This window comes from Chlorocebus sabaeus, chromosome 2, assembly GCF_047675955.1.
Source record: "Chlorocebus sabaeus isolate Y175 chromosome 2, mChlSab1.0.hap1, whole genome shotgun sequence".
NCBI lineage: Eukaryota > Metazoa > Chordata > Mammalia > Primates > Cercopithecidae > Chlorocebus > Chlorocebus sabaeus.
The window spans coordinates 93755691-93775928 of record NC_132905.1 but is presented as its reverse complement, the minus strand read 5'-3'; the positions used below and the strand labels follow the sequence as shown (position 1 = coordinate 93775928).

General features: G+C 45.2%; 1 protein-coding gene across 1 annotated transcript in view; it reads right to left on the bottom strand.

Moving 5' to 3' along the window:
• IGSF5 (immunoglobulin superfamily member 5) overlaps positions 1-20238 on the bottom strand; it is a 176999-nt gene that overhangs the window by 57299 nt on the left and 99462 nt on the right. Inside the window, exons 2-9 of the mRNA XM_073010696.1 lie at positions 16824-16939; positions 16253-16585; positions 7726-7937; positions 5887-7057; positions 4230-4453; positions 3310-3516; positions 1027-1153; positions 663-782 (exon numbers count right to left, since the gene is read on the bottom strand). The gene's annotated coding sequence lies outside the window, so the exon portion shown is untranslated. The remainder of the gene's footprint in view (positions 1-662; positions 783-1026; positions 1154-3309; positions 3517-4229; positions 4454-5886; positions 7058-7725; positions 7938-16252; positions 16586-16823; positions 16940-20238) is intronic.

The window sequence follows — 20238 nt, the reverse complement described above, 5'->3', positions numbered from 1 at the left end:
GGCAATTTGGACTCAGAGGCAGAGGCACAGAGAGAAAAGGCAATATGAAGAGACACAGGAAAAACACCACGTTAAGACAGAGGCAGAGGCCAGAATTATGCTGCCACTAACCCAGGAACATCAGGGGAGAGCAGAAGCAGGAAGAAGCAGGGAAGTATCCTTCTCTCCTAGGTTTCAGAGGGGCCATGACCTTGCCACACTTAGTTTCTAACCTACGGCTTCTGGAACTGTGAACGAATGCCCTTCCGTTGTTCTAAGCCACCAGCTTGTGGTGCTTTGTTACGGCAGCCTAGGAAACTGATCCACACGGCTGGCTGAACTCACACCTCCTCCAGTTGCTCTGCCCAAGTCCTTGAAAGGCTGGGGTCCTATTCACCTTTGCCAGCCTCCTTTCTCTTGTGTCACACTGCTTTATTCACCTGGTGTGTTTCCTCCAAAAATCGAAACCAGGCTCAGTGGTTGTTGGGATCTTTCTCTAATATCCCAAGACTTCAAAGGGCTGCTTTGTAGGAGAGCTGTAATCCAAGTCTTGAACAGTCTTAATATTACTTTCCCCTCCCCTCTTTACTTATTTATTTGTTTATTCTACCTATGCTCCTGGCCAAGACCTGCTGACCGATCACACTTGGATATCTGTGCTCCGTCTTTCACAGTATTCTCACCATTCCGTAGACCAATCGACAACCTCCACCTGGAAGGAAACTTCCCCTTTGCTGTCCGCTTCTTTTGAAGTCAGAGACTACAATGTGCTTCTCTTCGTGTTCTGCATAATGCCGGATCCACTGTCAAAGGCAAAGGGTGCCCCGTGAGCATCAGCTGCCATGCCCCCATATCCACTTTCCCCGATTCTATGGCAACCGCATCCCTACATTTTAGCTGGGCACAGAATGCAGACTGCATTTCCCAGCCCCTCCCCTCACCTCACCCCTTGAATCTAGGCATAGTCATGGTGGAAATTCTGATCAGTGGGATGTAAGGAGATCCTGCAGTGAAGAGAACTCTGTTCTCCTCTTTCGCTTTTCTCACCTTTCTACTGGCTGGAGAGTGGAAGTGGCATTAAGCCACCAAAAACAACATCTGGCAGAGCAAGTAGACAGGAGGAATCTGAGCTTCCGTGGGCCCTGAGGAGCAGGACTGCCCCATATGTAGCCTTCTGTAAAGAGAGATAAATGTCCATCTTGTTTAAGTCACTCATATGTTGGTCTTTGTCTCAGCAGCCAAACCTAGATATCAACTAATCCAGGTGGATACATAGAGAAAAGTTGGAACCTACAGAGAAAGTAAATTATTGGGCAAAGATTAGGTCCTACATATTTAGAAAGAATGTAGATTTGGGGTCACAAATAGTGCAAGTCTCCCAACCTCCATCAGACTCAGTTTCCCATCTACAAAATGGTGATCATAGCAGCTACCGCATGGGATGATACTGGATTAGACTCGATATGTTTGTGAAGTGCCAGGCACATAATAGGCAGTCAGAAAATGGTAAATTGAATTATGATTAACTGTATCACCAAAAAAAGAGTTCATTCAAAAACTAAAGTCTCCTTTAGGCAACAGTGTCTCCCTCTTTGCACGGCGTGAAGGTTATCCTAGCTTGGGTTTCTAATAAAGAAAACTCTGGACCAATGGATGGTGATCAGGCAGGTTACTGGAGAGGCGACCCCAGGGAGCATGAGAGAGGAAGCAGAAAGAGTGAGTGCGTCATCTCTTGAGGCTGCCATGACCATCCTTCAAACAACAGAAACTTGTTCTCTCACATTTCTGGAGGCTGTGAGTCCAAGATCAAGATGTGGGAAGGCCAGGCTCCCTCTGAAAACCATAGGACGGAATCCTTCCTGGCCTCTTCCCGGCTCAGGTATTTCTTGTCAAACTTGGCGCTTCTTGGCTTGAAGCTGCATTGCTCTGATCCCTGTCTCTGTCTCACCATCACACGGTCTTCTCCCCACACGTCTTCACATTGTCTTTTTATAAGGACACCAGTCATACTGGATTAATGGCCCACCCTAATCCAGCCTAACCTCGTCTTAAGTTGATGACATCTGCAGAGACCCTATTTGCAAGTAAGGTCATATTCCCAGATGCCAAGGGTTAGGACTTGAACATATCTTTTCGGGGACACAATTCAACCTGTAACAGTGAGACTGGGGAGGGAAAAGCAACAGTATTGCCATGGAAACTGCTGTAAACAATGGGCGCTCCATTCTGCTTAGACATCATGAGAAGGGCACAGAAGGCTCTAGAACAGCCCCCAAAGAAAACAGGAGGTATGAGCCTTTACTCACCAGCATTTTTCTCTAGGTATATCAACTCCTACAACTGTAAACCTTCCCCATTCATGGCATGAGAGGAATCCTGATGAAGAAAGTAAAACCTGCAGCCCGTGCTCGAAGTAAGCTGCTGTGAGCACGCAGCGACTTAACCACGGAACAGAAACACACCCCAATCCCTGCTGAAATGAGAAGTTAGGCTGAGAGGGCATGAGTCAGAGCACCACACGGGTCTGCAGGAGCCCACCCCTCGTTCTCAGATTGTTCTGTCACTAAGCCTGCGCGGTCGTGGCCAGCCACCATCTCCAAACGACTCCACAGAGAAGGCGTGGTGGACACGCCGCCTGCAGCTAACGAGGGACAGTGGTTGGGACGTGTCATCTCCCTCCTCCACCGCACGTCCTAGATTTCTATCAGCACTTATGATGGTCCGGGCCACCTGCCTGATCACTGGCTGGCCTTTCACCGCTCAGGGTCTGAGCTCTTGGCTGCCTTGTGTTTATCAGGCCCTGATGGCTGCAAATGCCCAGTCATCATTAACCCCAGACTTGGAAGCACCAGAGGAAGCCACCAACAATCTCCTCGGTCTCAGCCATGTTTCAGTCCCCTGGAAGCAACCACAGCCCCATTGAGAACTGGAATTATCTGTCCCCTGATGGTGGAGTAACTTCTTTCTTTGCCTGCTCATCCACTAGCAGGCCCAAAGGGTCCCAGTGACAGTCACATACGGGTTCAACAGAACCTTTACTGTGAACCTCAGGGGAAGCTGCCCTGCTTCACCCCAGGAACCAGGATCTCTAGTCCTTTGGAACATAAGTTCTCAGGGATAGGAACCAAAATTCAACTAGTGGGTCACTAGGAGTTACAACGAAAGCAACCAATCCTACTTCCAAGCTTTGGCTTCCAGACCCGTGTGTTCTGACAATTGGTGTCAAAGCACCTTAGGTAGGCTGTAGGTTCAGCACCCTATTGGCTATTGTTACAGCACTGTAGCCACCCTCGAGGCCAACCCCGGGGAGCATTGGCCCTGAGCTGGCACCTTTGCTGAGCCATCAATGGCCTTTTCATTGTTCATGAAGGCTGGCAGCTTTCAAGTCATCCATATGTGTGGTCAAAGTAGTGGATCCCACAGTCATGCATTCATGGCACACCTCTTTGACGATAAAATGGGTCCTTGGTTTTGGCTGATGTTATGCAGGTTTCTATTTGAGACGTCATTCCTCCTGGAGGCCCTTAGGTAGGGGTGCTGGCAGGAGAACAGGCAGAAAAGGCAAATCTGTATTAGGAGCAGGTATCAATTCCAGTAAGGGAAAATTACCTCCAGCTGCAATTGAGGGGGACAGATGTAATCAACTTGCTATCAAGTGTCTGCTGGTCCCCCAGGGCTGGCAGCACAGGACGGACACGGCATTCAGTGGAGGCAGCAGCTACATCAGCCTTGGCGAGGGGCATGCACCCCCTCCACCCTGTCCTGCCATCTTGGCTCCTCCATCCACAGCCACGGCCTGAGCACTGGTGATTGAGGAGAGAGGCCAGCTAACACCACCGGATGCGGCACCTGGAGGCCCTGGTGGACCCCAGCATGAGACAGAGGCCTGTGTGCCTTCTGCGCACTCCAGGCAGCCCATTCACACGCCACTATCCCAGCCTTTGCAGACTCTGAACTTCCAATCCTTCTTCTCCTAGGCCTCCACTAGGGGTCTCCATCTAATTTCTGAACTTCTAGTTAATTTTTCAAAATGCTGCAATCCACAGGCTAAATGATGGAGAAAACTCTCTCAAAGTGCACACTTAGGAATCAAGGTCTGTCTTCGTGGTCTCTCCTCCTACCCTAGCGAGTTCTGCCACCCTGCCCATGAGAGTTGAACACACATAGATACACACACGGTTAAAACTGACAGTAACGAGAGGGGGTTAGGAACCAGACAACATACAGTGGAGGAAAATCACAAGCCCCACCTCTTGTTATTCAAATGGGCAGACAGAGACTTCACACATCAACCACTCCCTGAGACCCTCCTTGACTTTGCCTCCATTGGGACCTGCAGGTTGCTGGAGCCCAGGTTCCTGAGGCCATGCTGTGTGCCATCCCGCCCCAATTTCATCTTCCAGTCCAGCCTCTGAAACTTCCATCAGTCACCTGCAGCCAAGATTTACTGAGGATTACTCTTTAACTTGATCTCCTGCTTAAAACATAATTAATGGTTGTTAATTGTACGCAATTAATTCGATCTCCTCCTAAACAGTAAGATCTGTATAATTATGAGCATGATGTGCTAGTTATGTTTTTCCAGATCCACATTAAAGTCAAATCCTAATAAATAAGATCAAAATTAGGTGTTTGTGTTTCCTAGAAGTACTTGTGCACCACCTGTGGGAAAAGTTGTCATCTGCCTCAAAGGCAGGTTTTATAGACTGAGCCCTGTTTTTTCTCTGAAGGAGGAAACTTGTCTTCATTCGGATTTGCTGAGGTGTTTAAAAACCCGGGGTTTTGGTTCACATTTCGAGACTGTCTGTAGCCCTTTTGTTTTAACCAAATCCAAGAAGAAAGAGGCCCTGCTGCTTTCAAATGCTGATAACCACTCTGGGGTATCTGCAATGTTAGAGGAAAAAAATGGGCTTGACTTCACACAGAAAAAAGAAAACTATCTCTGTTCCATTTACATAAGTCTAGTGACATCTGAAGTGATGAACAACAAGTAGAGTTTATGAACTGCTACCATTTCCTACATTAGCCACGTTTTACAACTTTCCAAAAAATATCTAAAATACGTTTAAACATCTTGGCACTCCTACAAACAGCAGAGTTTTACATTTCAGGGTTTTACATGTCAGATGGGCAAGGCAGACTCTGTAGTAGAGCTATAGAGCAAGGGAATCCTGATCTCTTTATTTGGAATGGCGGGACATAACAATGGATAAATCAGGCTCATTTAGCAGAGAACAGAATAGCATCCGCTTGAGTTTTACTGAACACTGTGTGTCACTTGCCAGCCTGATGAGATGGCAAATAGGTTCTTTAGCACAGCTCTCTAGGGTGTAAATACTTTCTATTGTGTCAGGATTCCTTTCAGCCACAGGCAATCCAAATGCATATAAAAGAAACCTGAAATAACAGATTCATGCATGTAAGGCGTTACTCTCTTGCACAAAGAAGTTGGGAGGTACAGTCCCAGACCACTTCACAATGTCTTCAGGCCTAGACTCCTTTCATCTTTCTCCTCTGCCATCCTCAGCATGAAAATTTGTTCTCAATATCCTCTCCCTGCCTAGCTGGTGGCTGCAGCAAGAAGAAGGGAATCTACAAAGAATGTGATGACCAGCTGATCACCCAGTGTATTACTCCATGTTCACGCTGCTGATAAAAGACATATCCGAGACTGGCAATTTACAAAAGAAAGAGGTTTGTTGGACTTACAGTTCCACGTGGCTGGGGAAGCCTCACAATCATGGCGGAAGGTAAGGAGGAGCAAGTCACATCTTATATGGATGGCAGCAGGCAAAGACAGCGAGCTTGTGCAGGGGAGCTCCTCATTTAAAAACCATCAGATCTCATGAGACTTATTCACTGTCGCAAGAACAGCACGGGAAAGATTCACCCCCATGATTCAATTACCTCTCAAAGGGTGCCTTCCACAACACATGGGAATTCAAGATGAGATGTGGGTGGGGACACAGCCAAACCATATCACCCAGCTATAAGGAATCTTCCAAGAAGCCCACATAACACAATAGCTAGAATTTAGTCAAATGTCTACACCTCCTGCAAAGAAAGATAAGAAATATATTCTTTTAGCTGGATACATTGCTGCCCCAAATAAAAGTACTCATATAAAGAGGAATAAATGAAAATATTTCTACTTAATTCTATTATCAATACAGAGATAAGAATTTATTGTATTACCTGAAGAAACAAGACTTTATTTTATTTTATTTTATTTTATTTTATTTTATTTTATTTATTTTTTGAGACAGGGTCTCATTCTGTTGCCCAGACTGGAGTGCAGTGGCGCAATCTCGGCTCACCGCAACCTTTGCCTCCCAGGCTCAAGCGAGACGTGGTTTCACCATGTTAGTCAGGCTTGTCTTGAACTCCTGACCTCAAATGATCCACCCGCCTTGGCCTCCCAAAGTGCTGGGATTACAGGCTTGAGCCCGTACCATGCCAGGCCCAAAAGTTTTTTTAGATCCAAGTAATTTGTTTAATAATTTCATGCAATCAACAGCTAATTTCTTAAAGATTCATTTCTGATTTCATATTTTTTTTACAAAGAAGATGTGTGTCACTCAAGATCCTGATTCTGGCCCTAATTGGAACAAAATTAATACTTGTGCCTTGCTTTAGGGAATACATTCTACCTTTTGACCCATAACCTTTATAGTCCTATCGGGTCTCAGTGAGGTCAGGGTGACACGATCTTTACCACTGACCCACTATGTGACCTCTCTGAATTCCAAGTGCCTTGTTGAAGGCAAACTCTCAGATGGCTTCAGTAATCCCTGCCTCCAGTAATCATACTCTGTGTAATTTCCTCCCTTTGAGTGGGGCTGGGACTTCTGACTTGCTACTCTTGCTTCTAAATCATGGACTGCGGCAAAAGTCACTTCTGTGATTCCATGGGATTGCAGCTTCCGTCTTGCTAGCAGAGTCTCTCTATTCCCTTCTCAGCAGGTGCACTTGGATGGTGCAGGTGTCATGTTGGAGAGGCCCACATGTCAAGGAATCAAGACTGATGGCAGACTCTCCTGAACAGCCAGTTAGAAACTTCAGCCCTCAGTCCAACAGCCTGCAAGAAATAAAGGCTTGCCGATAGCCATGTGAGCTTAAAATCCATCCTTCCCCAGTGGAGCCTTCAGATGAGGCCTTAGCCCTCACCAGTACCTTGATTGAAGTCTCTCAAGAAACCCTGAACAAAGGACCAACAAGTTGTGCCCAGACACCTGACTCACACATAATAAATGTGTGATGTTTTAAGCTGCTTTTGTGGCAATTTGTTACATACCAATAGACAACTAGTGCATTTTTCATAGGTAAAATGAGAATAATTCACCTATAAGGAAAAACAACGTTAATGGTACTATCTACCTCACATAGTTTTGTAAGGACTAAGCACGTGTTTGTGTTGTTGATGCTTTTGGTGATGTTGATGATGTCACATAGTAAATACATGCCAAAATTTAAGAGCAATAATCAGAAATCCCTGCTTTGGGGAAGCTTGTACTCCAGCAGAGAAAACAGGCAAGTAAATGAACAAAGAAATACATGTAAGGCGGTAGAAAGTGTTATGAAGACAAATAAGGTAGCATACTAAAGATAGACGGTAACGAGGAATGCAATTTTAGTTAAATATGGTTGGTGTCATTAGGTATATCAGACAGGATAGGCCAGGTTCTGTTTGGTAACAAACACAAAATATTGGGGGCTTAACACAACCAAAATTTATATTTTACTCACGTAGCACTGGTGGGTGAGGGGATTCTGCTCCTCTTACTCAGACAGTCAGGTTGGTAGAAGCTTCATCCTAGAACTGCTACCTTAGGGACAGAAATGTGACAGACATGGGCTGCTCTTAAAGTTTCCCCCGTAATATTTCTTCTCATGTTTCACTGTCCAAATCAAATCACATGGCAACACCTGACTTCAACGGGGCAGAGAAGGTCATGTGCCTGGAAGGAAGAAAACCCAACAATTGGGGAGAGCATGACTGAGGGTGCACTGAGTACAGCACTTGCCATGGTCTCACACTCCTGCCTTGCTCTGAACCCTAATGAAGTACTCTTCCCTCTGTCTCTTTTTCTGTAGACCTACCATAGCCAAGCTTCTTTCACTAGCTTCCCTTTCCCCTCAGTCAGTGCTTTCTAGAAACACCCCTTTACAACTGGTTTATATCAGAAGTCAGCTAGCCACAGTCCATGGGCAAAGTCCCGCCTGGCATCCGTTTTGTGTAAAGTTTCATCAGACAGAGTCATGCCCACTCACTCATATATTGTCTGTGGCTGCTTTTGTACTCAGCACCAGAACTGAGGAGTTGTGACAGAGACAAAGGGACCACAAACTGAAAATATTTACTATCTGGCACTTTACAAAGTAAGTGTGCTCACCTTGACCCATATAACTCAGAATTTTTTTAATGGGTATGACCTTTCATTCAGTTATTGTACAGAAGAACAGTGTTCATGATAAACAGGTAGGTAGATGGATGGATGGGTGGATGGATGGAATGGAAGGATGGATGGAAAGAAGAAAGGATAAATGGAAAAATGAATGAATGGATAGATGGACGGGTGGGTGGATAGATGGATGGATGGATGGATGGATGGAAGGAAGGAAGGAAGGAAGGAAGGAAGGAAGGAAGGAAGGAAGGAAGCAAGGAAGGAAGGAAGGAAGGAAGGAAGGAAGGAAGGAAGGAAGGAAGGAAGGAAGGAAGGAAAGGAATAGACAGACGGCTAGTTTTCGGTGTCAACATGGCCAGGCTCTAGTCCCCAATTATTCAATCAAACACTAATAAGGATGTTTCTGGGAAGACATTCTGTAGATGTGAGTAACATTAATTTGATTTGAAGTAAAGGAGATTATCCAGATAGTCTGAGTGGGCTTGATCCAATCAGTTGAATGGCTTTAAGAGCAGAAAGGAGGATTCCCAGAAAAAGCAGGACTTCCACCTGAACTTGCACTGGCACCAAGTTCCAGCTGCCCTTCTTGGTTTTCTGTCTTACAGATTTCAGAATTGCCTGGGTGGAACGATTGCTTTCCTGTGCCAGGTACTTTGTAGGGGGCTGTACCTACAGTCTCATTCAATCAGCCTTACAATGGTGAGAGGTGGGTATTATTATACCCACTTTATGGGGACTAAACGGAGGCTCTAAAGATCTCATGATATTGCCAAGAGTCATGCTAATGGGAAGCCAAGAGTTTTGTCTCTAACATTGACTTCAGAGTCTCCCTGTATTCTTCTCACTCTGCTGTGTCATCTTTTAATTCAGATATTCATGATAACGTTTATAAGATGCTTCACTAATCTAATCTCCCATTTGAAAAACTTTTATTTCAATGAAAGATATGGTTTAAAATGTCTCTTTCTACAGGTTAAATTACTTCCACCTGCAGTTCAATCCACCAGCCACGTGACATAAGACTCTGTTCACTTTGGGTGGCTGTGGTCGGTTTTATTTTGAAGTACCTGATTTTTTGTTGTTGTCAAATAAAATTATTTTAGAGTAGTTTTAGATTCACAGAAAAAGTAATATGATCATACAGAGAATTCCCATATATCCCCGCTCACAGTTCCCCTGTTATTAACATCTTACCTTAGTATGGTAAACATGTCACAATTGATGAGAATCAATATTGACACAAGAATATTAACCAAAGTCCACACTTTATTCAGATTTATTTCCTCAGTTTTTCCCTAATGCCCTTTTCCTCTCTTGAATTCCATCTAGGACACCACATTACATTAGCCATCATGTCTTCTTACGCTCCACTTGGCTGTAACAGCTTCTCAAGTCTTTCTTGTTTCTGGCCACTAGGACAGTTTCGAGCAGTACTGGTCAAATATCCTGTTGAATGTTTCTCAACTGAGATTTGCCTGATGTTTTTCATGTACCATACTTATGTAAGATGTTAATTACACGAGAAACTAGGTATGGATTATACAGGAACCTTCTATTCCAGGGGTCCCCAACCCCTGGGCCATGGACTGGTCCTGGTCTGTGGCCTGTTAGGAACTGGGCTTCACAGCAGGCGGTGAGTGGCGGCTGAACAAGCAAAGCTTCATCTGTATTTATAGCCACTCCACATTGCTCACATTACTGCCTGAGCTCAGCATCCTGTCAGATCAGTGGTGGCATCAGACTCTCATAGAAGTGTGACTCCTGTTGTGAATTGTGTATGCGAGGGATCTAGGTTGTATGCTCCTTATGAGAATCTAATGCCTGATGATCTGAGGTAGAACAGTTTTATCCTGAAACCATCTCCCTCACCTCAGGTTCGTGGAAAATTGTCTTCCATGAAAATGGTCCCTGGTGTCAGAAAGGTTGGGGACTACTGATCTATACTATATTCACAATGTTTCTGTATGTATAAAACCATTCTAAGGCAAAAAGGTTAATTTAAAAAAGTCTAAGACAAAAAAAAAAAGTTTAATCGAAAGCTAAATCATGAAGATGTTTCCACAGGTCAAATTGCCAAGGATTGCTTTGTGAGTATGAGAATAACGCTTGACCCCGGGTGTTGCCAGTGGAAATGACTCCCTATCAGCCTCACTAACCTCAGTGACTGGAGCACACAGCAGGCCTTACAGCATAGCGGGAAGAACACATGAACACCAAGCCAAACTGACTTTTTTATACGGTCTACATGTAATACTTGTAGGAAAATATTTTAGGGACCAGTGACCCTTAGGGAGAGTGGTGTCATGTGTAGCAGTGTTAAATTGTATTGGCGTATATCACATGCACAGGAATCTACGGATTCTAGTTCCTGTCTGTTTCTTCTGTCTTTCCTCATATCAATTACTACTGATCAATTATCAGCCTGAACACGACCTGGAAAAGAACCTGCCACCACGCTGGCAGAGAGAGCCTAGGGATTCGTCTGACCTGACCCAAGGGAAGCCTCCAAGGAGATGAGGTCACCTCCAGAACATGATTTACAACACAGGCACCCCCTACACCCATTCACTCTCTCAACACACAGAGAGCACATATCACGTATCAGATACTGGTTTTGGTGCCTTGGGGATGTGAAACGGACATGGCTTCTGCCCTCATGGAGCTTACAGTCAGGTGGAAGAAAAGTGCAATAAAAATAGGCATACAGCCGTAGTCCCAGCTACATGGGAGGCTGAGGCAGGAGGATCGCTTGAGCCCAGGAGTTCAAGACCAGCCCGGGCAACATAGCAAGAGCTTGTCTCAACACAAAAAGAAGGAAAGAAAGAAATACAGAAATTCTCATTTGACCTCTATGCACACAAACTAGAAAACCTAGAAGAGATGGATAAATTCCTGGACACACACACCCTCCCAAGATGGGACCAGGAAGAAATGGATTCCGGGAACAGACCAATAAGGAGCTACAAAATTGAATCAGTAATAAATAGCCTACAACCAAAAAGAGCCCAGGATGTGATGAATTCAGAGCCCAATTCTACCAGATGTACAAAGAAGAGCTGGTACCACTCCTACAGAAACTACTGCAAAAAATTGAGGAAGAAGACTTCTCCCCAACTCATTCTATAAGGCCAGCATCATATTAATACCAAAACCTAGCACAGACACACACAAAAAAGAAAACTTCAGGCCAATATCCTTGATAAATATCAATGCAAAAATCTTCAACAAAGTACTTGCAAACTGAATCCAGCAGCACATCAAAAAGTTAATCCACCATGAACAAGTAGGCTTCATCCCCAGGATGCAAGTTCGGTTCAACATATGAAAATCAATAAATGTGATTCATCACATAAATAGAACTAAAGACAAAAACCATTTGATTATCTCAACAAATGCAGAAAAGGCTTTTGATAAAATTCAACATCCATTCATGTTAAAAACTCTCAATAAACTAGGTATTGAAGGAATATGCCTCAAACGAATAAGAACCATCTATGATAAACCCACAGCCAACATTATACTGAATGGGCAAAAGCTGGAAGCATTCCCCTTGAAAACCAGCACAAGACAAGAATGCCTTCTCTCACCACTTCTATTCAGCATAGTATTGGAAGTCCTAGCCAGAGCAATCAGTCAAGAGAAAGAAGAAAGGGTATCCAAATAGGAAGAGAGGAAGCCAAACTTAACTCTTTTTGCAGATGATATGGTTCTATATATAGAAAACCCTGTAGCTTCAGCCTGAAAAGTTCTTCAGCTGACAAACAACTTCAGCAAAGTTGCAGGATATAAAATTAATGTACAAAAATCACTAGCATTCCCATATACCAGGAGCAATCAAACTGAGAGCCAAATCAGAAAGGCAATCCCATTCACAAGTGTGACACGCAAAAATAAAATACCCAGGAATACAGCTAACCAGGGAGGTGAAAGATCTCTACAATGAGAATTATAAAAGAATTACTGCTCAAAGAAATCAGAACAGACACAAACAAATGGGAAAACACCACATGCTCATGGATAAGAAGAATCAATATCATTAAAATGGCTATACCACCCAAAGCAATTTACAGATTCAATGCTATTCCTATAAAAGTACCAATGAAATTCTTCACAGAACTAGAAAAAAAATATTTTAAAACTTATATGGAACCAAAAAAGAGCCCAAATAGTCAAGGAAATCTAAGCAAAAAGGACAAATCTGAAGGAATGATGTTACCCGACTTCAAATTACACTATAAGGCTACAGTGTCCAAAATAGCATGGTAGTACTGGTACAAAAACAGACATATAGATCAATGGAACAGAATAGAGAGCCCAGAAATAAAGCTGCACATCTATGACCATCTGATCTTTGACAAAGTTGACAAAAGCAAGCAATGGGGAAAAGACTCCCTACTCAATAAGTGGTGCTGGGACAACTGGCTAGCCATATGCAGAAGATTGAAGCTGGATCCCTTCCTTGCACCATATACACAAATCAGCTCAAGATGGATTAAAGACTTAAATGTAAAACCCAAAACTATAAGAACCCTGGAGGACAACCTAGGCAATACCATCCTGGACCTAGGAACAGGCAGATTTCATGACAAAGACACCAAAAGCAATCACAACAAATGCAAAAGTTGACAAATTGTATCTAATTGAACTTAAGAGCTTCTGCACAGCAAAAGAAACTATCAACAGAGTAAATATACAGCCTGCCAAATGGGAAAAACTATTTGCAAGCTATGCATCTGACAAAGGTCTAATATCCAGCATCTGTAAGGAACTTAAACAAATTTACAAGAGAAAAACAACCCCATTAAAAAATGGGCAAAGGACATAAACACACTTCTCAACAGAAAACATAGATGTGGCCAAGAAGCATATGAAAAAAAGCTCAATATCACTGATCATGAGAGAAATACAAATCAAAACCACAGTGAGATATCATCTCACACAAGTCAGAATGGGTATTATTAAAAAGTCAAAAAATAACAGATAATGGCTTGGTTACAGAGAAAAGGGAATCCTCATACACTGTTGGTGGGAGTGTAAATTAGTTCAACCATTGTGAAAAGCAGTATGGTGATTCCTCAAAAAGTTAAAAGCTGAACTACCATTCGACCCAGCAATCCCATTAATGGGTATATACCCAGAGGAATATAAATCATTCTACCTTAAAGACACATGCACACAAATGTTCATTGCAGCACTATTCACAATAGCAAACACATAGAATCAACCTAAATGCCCATCAATGACAGACTGGATAAAGAAAATGTGGTACATATACACCATGGAATATTATGCAACCGTAAAGAAGAACAAGATCATGTCTTTCGCTGGAACACAGATGGAGCTGGAGGCTACCATCCTCAGCAACCTAATGCAGGAACAGAAAACCAAATACCACATTTTCTCACTTATAAGTGGGAGCTAACTGATAAGAACTTACGAACCCAAAGAAGGAAACAGCAGACACTGGGGTCTACTTGACGGGGGAGGGTGGGAGGAGAGAGAGGAGCAGAAAAGATAACTATTGGGTACTAGGCTTAATGTCTGGGTGATGTAAAAATAGGTACAACAAACCCCCATGGCACGTGTTTATCTATGTAAAAAAACCTTCACATGTACTCCCAAACCTAAAATAAAATTTTTTCAAAAAAAGAAAAAGTTCTTGTTTTTAGAGTGGCTAGTAATAAAATAAAAATAAAATAAATCACTCGAATGAATCTAAGCTGGGGTAAGGGCTGGGGACTTTTGGTTGGACCCCACCTGTGCGGTGTTTGTATGAGGGGAGGGACGAGTCATGAGGGAGGGCACTTTCAGGCTGGATGATGCCTCCCCAATGGTGCAACTAAGCACTGAGACAGGTACTCACTGGGGGCTCTAGTGCACGACCCTCCGGACACCCTGTTAGGAAGTGAGCAACGGGAGCCCCCACGGTTCCCAGGTTCCTATAATTATCAGTGTGGACTGAAATGTTTCCCTTCATTCTAACCGCCAGATGGCACTGCCGGGTGATGTACTGAATGAGAAAGACTTGGATATAAAATTTTACTTTAAGAACATCCCTGGGTTGGTTCCCTCCGCAGCCACCCCACAGACACACACACCCATATTTCATTTGATTCAGTGAGGTTGGGTGACTCAGTAATCCTGTGAATGCTCATCCTAAAGTTGGAAGAAGACTGTAAATTATACTAATTATAAAGTCCATGAATGATCATCTTCTAGCCATATTTTCTTCTTGAATAAAATGAAATTGTATTTATACTTTCATAATCCAAGCTCAAATTAGCCATAACACTCTGCGTACTATACAAGAGCAAGGATCTATTTTCTTATTTGTTTACAATGTGTCCTCAGAATCTAGGGCACTACCTGTCATGGATAAGCACTCAATGGAAAATAAATGGATGAATGAATGAGTGCTAAAGATGATTATTAAGAAAATAAATACGTGAACTTCTATAGCTTGGACTAAAACTAAGTTGGAATGATATGGCCCAGATGAAAACAAGAGCATGTATTTACATTTAGAAAGAGGCCTTTATAGCATTAGAAATTATTAACTGGGCTGGGTGTGGTGGCTCACACCCGCAATCCCATCACTTTGGGAGCTTGAGGCAGGAAGATCACTTGAGCTCAGGAGTCCAAGATCAGCCTGAGCAACATGGTGAAACCCTATCTCTACTAAAAATACCCTATCTCTACAATGGTGGCATGCACCTATTGTCCCAGCTACTCACAAGGCTGAGGCGGGAGGATCACTTGAGCCAGGGAGGTGGAGTTTGCATTGAGCTGAGATCATGCCACTGCATTCCAGCCTGGGTGACAGAGTGAGACCTCATATCAAGAAAAGAAAAGAAAAGAAAAGAAAAGAAAGAAGGAAGGAAGAAAGGAGAAGGGAAGGGAAGCGAAGGGAAGGGAGATGAGAAAGAAAGAAGAAAAGAAAGAAGAAGAAAAGAAAGAAAGAAAAGGAAGGAAGGAAGAAGAAGGGAAGGGAAAGGAAGGGAAGGGAAGGGAAGCGAAGGGAAGCGAAGGGAAGCGAAGGGAAGGGAAGGGAGATGAGAAAGAAAGAAGAAAAGAAAGAAAAGGAAGGAAGGAAGTCAGTCCTGGCCCAGGCCCATCAGGCCCATAGACTCACCCAGTGGGTGCTTCCCCGTCCACCATGTGTAACTTGACAGTTGGCAGAACCCACAAGTTACAGGCTGAATTGTGTCTTCCCCCGCCCCAAAAAAATTATATATTGGAGTCCTGATGTTCAGTACCTCAGAATGTGAACTTATTTGAAAAAAGGGTCATTGCAGGTGTAATGAGTTACGATAAGGTCATTAGGGTGAGCCCTAACCCATGTGCCTGGTGTCCTTATAAAACAGTACACACAGAGACACACACACAAGAAGGATACCACATGAAGATGAAGGCAGAGACCCCAGCGATGCTTCTACAAGCCAAAGCTCACCAGTGGCTGCAGCAACCAGCAGAAGCTGTGGGAGAGCCTGGAGTGGATCCCTTCTCACGACCTCAGAGGAGCCAGCCCTCAGACTTCTGGCCTCCAGGACTGAGACAACACATTTCTTGTGTTTAAGCCACCCAGAGTGTGGTACTTGTTATGTCAGCCCTAGTAAACGAATACACCATGTGTAGATTCCTTGTTCTGCAGGGTAAGAGCTATCAAAGTGGGGAGAGCCAAGCAAAAACTTATGTTTGCCTTCAGGCCAAGATAGTAAATCAAAAATAATATTGTATCCCAAGGGAAACAGTAGATGCAGGGGAAGCAAGGCCAATGGATTCCATCATATCCCTTTTTCATTCACTAATCAGGCTCCTTCCAAGCCACAGACATCTTAGAAGGTGAAAGTGAAGTACTGCAAACTCACCCGAGTGTAGTCCCAAGCACAGCTGCTGAGCCCACGTGGTACTTTCCCTAGAGCCAGTGACCACAGACATGGCACACAGCCAAGGATCCGATGAATGCAGTTTCTCCTCTTTATCAGCAGGGAGGAGTAGGAGCAGCTCGCGCTCACGTGGGATGGATAGCAGTACTCATTCGCGGCTCTTCCCAGGGCGATGTTAACTCTCCAGCTCTCTGTCAGGATACCAGGATACAGGCTGAAAAGACTGGGACCACGTAGACATGCCACAGAGCATCGTGTTGGTCCACCATGTGGACACATTAACGCTGAATGAACAAAATGTAGCAAGTATGTTGCCTGGAGGTGGGAAGAAAGACAAGAGAGAAGCCCTGTGAAGACCAGGGACCCCGTAGATCAGAATGTTTGTAAGGATCCAGTGGTCTGGGGCTTGCTGGGACAGTCCCTCTAAAGTAAAATATAAAATTATTGCACTTTACACCTCTCATCTTTAAGAAGGAAGCACAAGGCCAGGCAGACTTCTCTGGATTCTGGAGGCAGCACTTCCTACCCTTGGGAACATTGCTCAAACACCTACCCTGTGACATGAAAGATGCCAGTTTTGCTTGAGACCCAGAGAAAGAAGAGCAGGGCAGCAGGTCCAGGCTGAGGTGCAAGTGTTCCAGCTGCTTGGTCCACACAGCCCAGCAGGCCCTAGTGGGAAAAGACACTAGGTGGCATTTAAGACAAGGCTCAACAGGAGAATCACAGCACAGACCCTTAGGTCTAGAGCAAGCTCACGTCATTAGCAGCAGAAAAATATGCACTATTTGAAAAGAGCTTTGTCCTGCTACCTAACCATGGCAACAAGTGACCATACAGCCAGCCCACCATGACCTGGGTTCAGGTCAGGACCCCCTAACTCATAAGGTCAGACAAGCAATCTGCAAATAATTCTCATGACGGAGCACCAGTAGGGCCAGAAGGCACTTGTAAGTTGCACTGGCAGTTGTCCGAGACACCATCCCACAGCCAGCCCTGCCTGTCATCCACCACTTCTAACTAGTGTTTTCCCTTCAGTTAATACCTGTAACCACACAGTGGCAGGGAAAGGGGCTTGTCCCTTTTTACCTACTTAGCAGGGAGGGAAATGCTTGGTTCACAGATGGCAGATTGCTACATGGTACTAGCTGAAAATGGACTATTCCTGCACCACAGCCCCTGAGAACTCGGAGTGCCTCTGAAAGACGTAATGAGGGACTTCCTCCCAATGTCATCTACTTGGAGCAGAAACAAAAGTGGCCCGAGGTTAAAACATACATAGATCCATTGGCAGTGGTGAATGGCCTGGCTGGTTGTTAGTGACTTAGAAGAAGAAAGATTCAAAGGTTGGGACAACAAGGCCTGTGAATGGTCCTGTCAGGATGAGCATTAAACATAAAGATGGTCATGTCCTACGTGAGTTTCCACAAGAGAGCATTCACCGTGGAAGAGACACCAAATAACCAAGGGGGCAGAATGACTCAGCCAACTGAGGTTTAGCCCTCCTCACTCACTGCTCACTCCAGTAGTGGCACAACGGACCCATGAACAAAGCAGCCGTGGTGACAGGGAAGGAGGCTATGCATGGACCCAACAGCATGGTCCCCAACTCACCAAGGCTGATCTAACTACTAAGTACCCAACCTGCAAGCCACAGAGAACAACCCTGAGCCCCTAATACGGCACAATCACTCAGAGACCAACCAGCCACTCTGGAAGGGAATGATTCTGCTTGACAGGAATTAACTCATACTCTGGTGGGAGTTTGGCTTTCCTGTCCACAGAACTTCAGGCACCATCGCTATCCGAGGGTTTACAAAACATCTGGTCCACCCATGTGAATCCTGCATGACGTGCCTTTGGACCCAGGGACCCGCTTCACGGCAAAGGACGTTTGACAGTGTGCAAGTGAGCACGGGCTCACCGGTCCCATTACATCCCGCACTGCCCTGGAGCTTCTGTCCTGATAGCTCAATGAAGCTACCCTTTGAGGATACAGCTTGGAGATAATCTCCTGCAAGGATGGGGCGCTACACTCCAAGATGCAATATTCTCTCGAAATCAATAACCAAGGCCTGGCACTGTGTCCCCAGGAGGTCTAACGTGAGTATGGGATTCAGTGGCTGGAAGGAGTGCTGCCCTGCTTATCACTGCTCCCAGTGGCTCCCTTAGAGAGCTGTGCTTCCCATCCTTGCAACTCCCCAGAGGGGACTCTTTCCACTAAGGGACACACACAGCAAAGTCTCATTACACATTAAACTGGGACTGCCTCCCTGACACTTCAGGCTCCTTTTTCCATACAACCAGCAGCAAGAAGAGGTGTCACCATCTGGCAGGACTAATTGGCCCTAATCATTAAAAAAGAGGCTGCTGGCGGGGCACAGCAGGTCACGCCTGTAATCCCAGCACTTTGGGAGGCCAAGGTGGGCAGATTACAAGGTCAAGAGATCAAGACCATCCTAGCCAACATGGTGAAACCCCATCTCTACTAAAAATACAAAAATTAGCTGGCGTGGTGGTGCACACCTGAAGTCCCAGCTACTCGGGAGGCTGAGGCAGGAGAATCACTTGAACCCAGGAGCCGAGAAGAGGAAGCTGCTGTTGCACAAGGAAGGAAGGAAGAACACCTTTAGCACCCACGTGATCCATGGGGGTGTCTATTAGTCCTCGCTGACCAAATATTGATAACAAATGGAGGGCACCTCAGTCGTGAACCGAGGAAGATATGGTGAGCAGAGGACAGAGACCCCGAGGGATGAGAGTCTGGGCAGCCCCCACCCTGGACCATCAAAGTCTAGGTCTAGCAGTGCTAGCTGGGGGTGAGGAGGATCAAGACTGGGTAGTTGATGGGGGAAGTCATGAGTATCTGTCATTGTCCCAAGATCACTTCAGCATAGAGACATCAGTTTGTCTCAATAACCTTTCCATTGTAGGTTTCTCCAGGAAAAGAGATCAACCAAATCCCAGAGGAGCTCTGCCCACATCAAGCGAGCTTCTGGAACGTGGCAGAACGCTGCCGGTGGACTGCAGTGGTTGCTGAGGTCTGTTGGCCAACTCCTGCCCTCGGTTCAGGGCGCGCATTGCTCAGACGCCAGCAGTGTTTCTTGGCTTGCCCCTGAATTCCTCCTCGAGTTTGTCTTTAGCCAAAGGGAGCTGCCTTATCCAACTTTTCACCTCCTCCTTAGGGGTAGCCTGCATCCAGTGACTCAATGATGCTGGGATATAAAGACCCAGCTCCCGAAACTTGAATTCAAGGCATCTCTGAAATGCCACCCAAGCTTCAAAGCTCTCCATGAGATCAGCTGAGGCCTCAGTTGCATCCCTACTGCACTTCAGTTTCTCCTGCGGCATCCTGCTCCCTCCCTCCCTCTCAGGGGCTGTTCCTCAGAACCGTTTCCGGTCACCACCTGCATGCACATCTCCATCTCAGAGTCTGTTTCCTGGGAATCCTGACCCAGAGCAATGTCTGAAGCCTAGGCTCTGGAGACACGGGGCTATGAAGGAGCATGAGGGTGAAAGTTCAGGCTCAGACCTGAGATGTATTTTCTCTACCATAGGACCCAATGCATAAAGCTGATAGCTGGATATCTCACTGACTCCACACTTCAGTTTTCAGCCATTCAGAAGGGAAATGCACCTTAAAAATCCCAGCACGCCCGATTCCCTCATTTACTAGTTGTGCAACCTTTTTTTTTTTTTTTTTTTTTTTTTAGACGGAGTCTCGCTCTGTCACCCAGGCTGGAGTGCAGTGGCAGGATCTCAGCTCACTGCAAGCTCCGCCTCCCGAGTTTACGCCATTCTCCTGCCTCAGCCTCCCGAGTAGCTGGGACTACAGGCACCCACCACCTCGCCTGGCTAGTTTTTTGGTTTTTTTTTTTTGTATTTTTTAGTAGAGACAGGGTTTCACCGTGTTAGCCAGGATGGTCTCGATCTCCTGACCTCATGATCCGCCCGTCTCGGCCTCCCAAAGT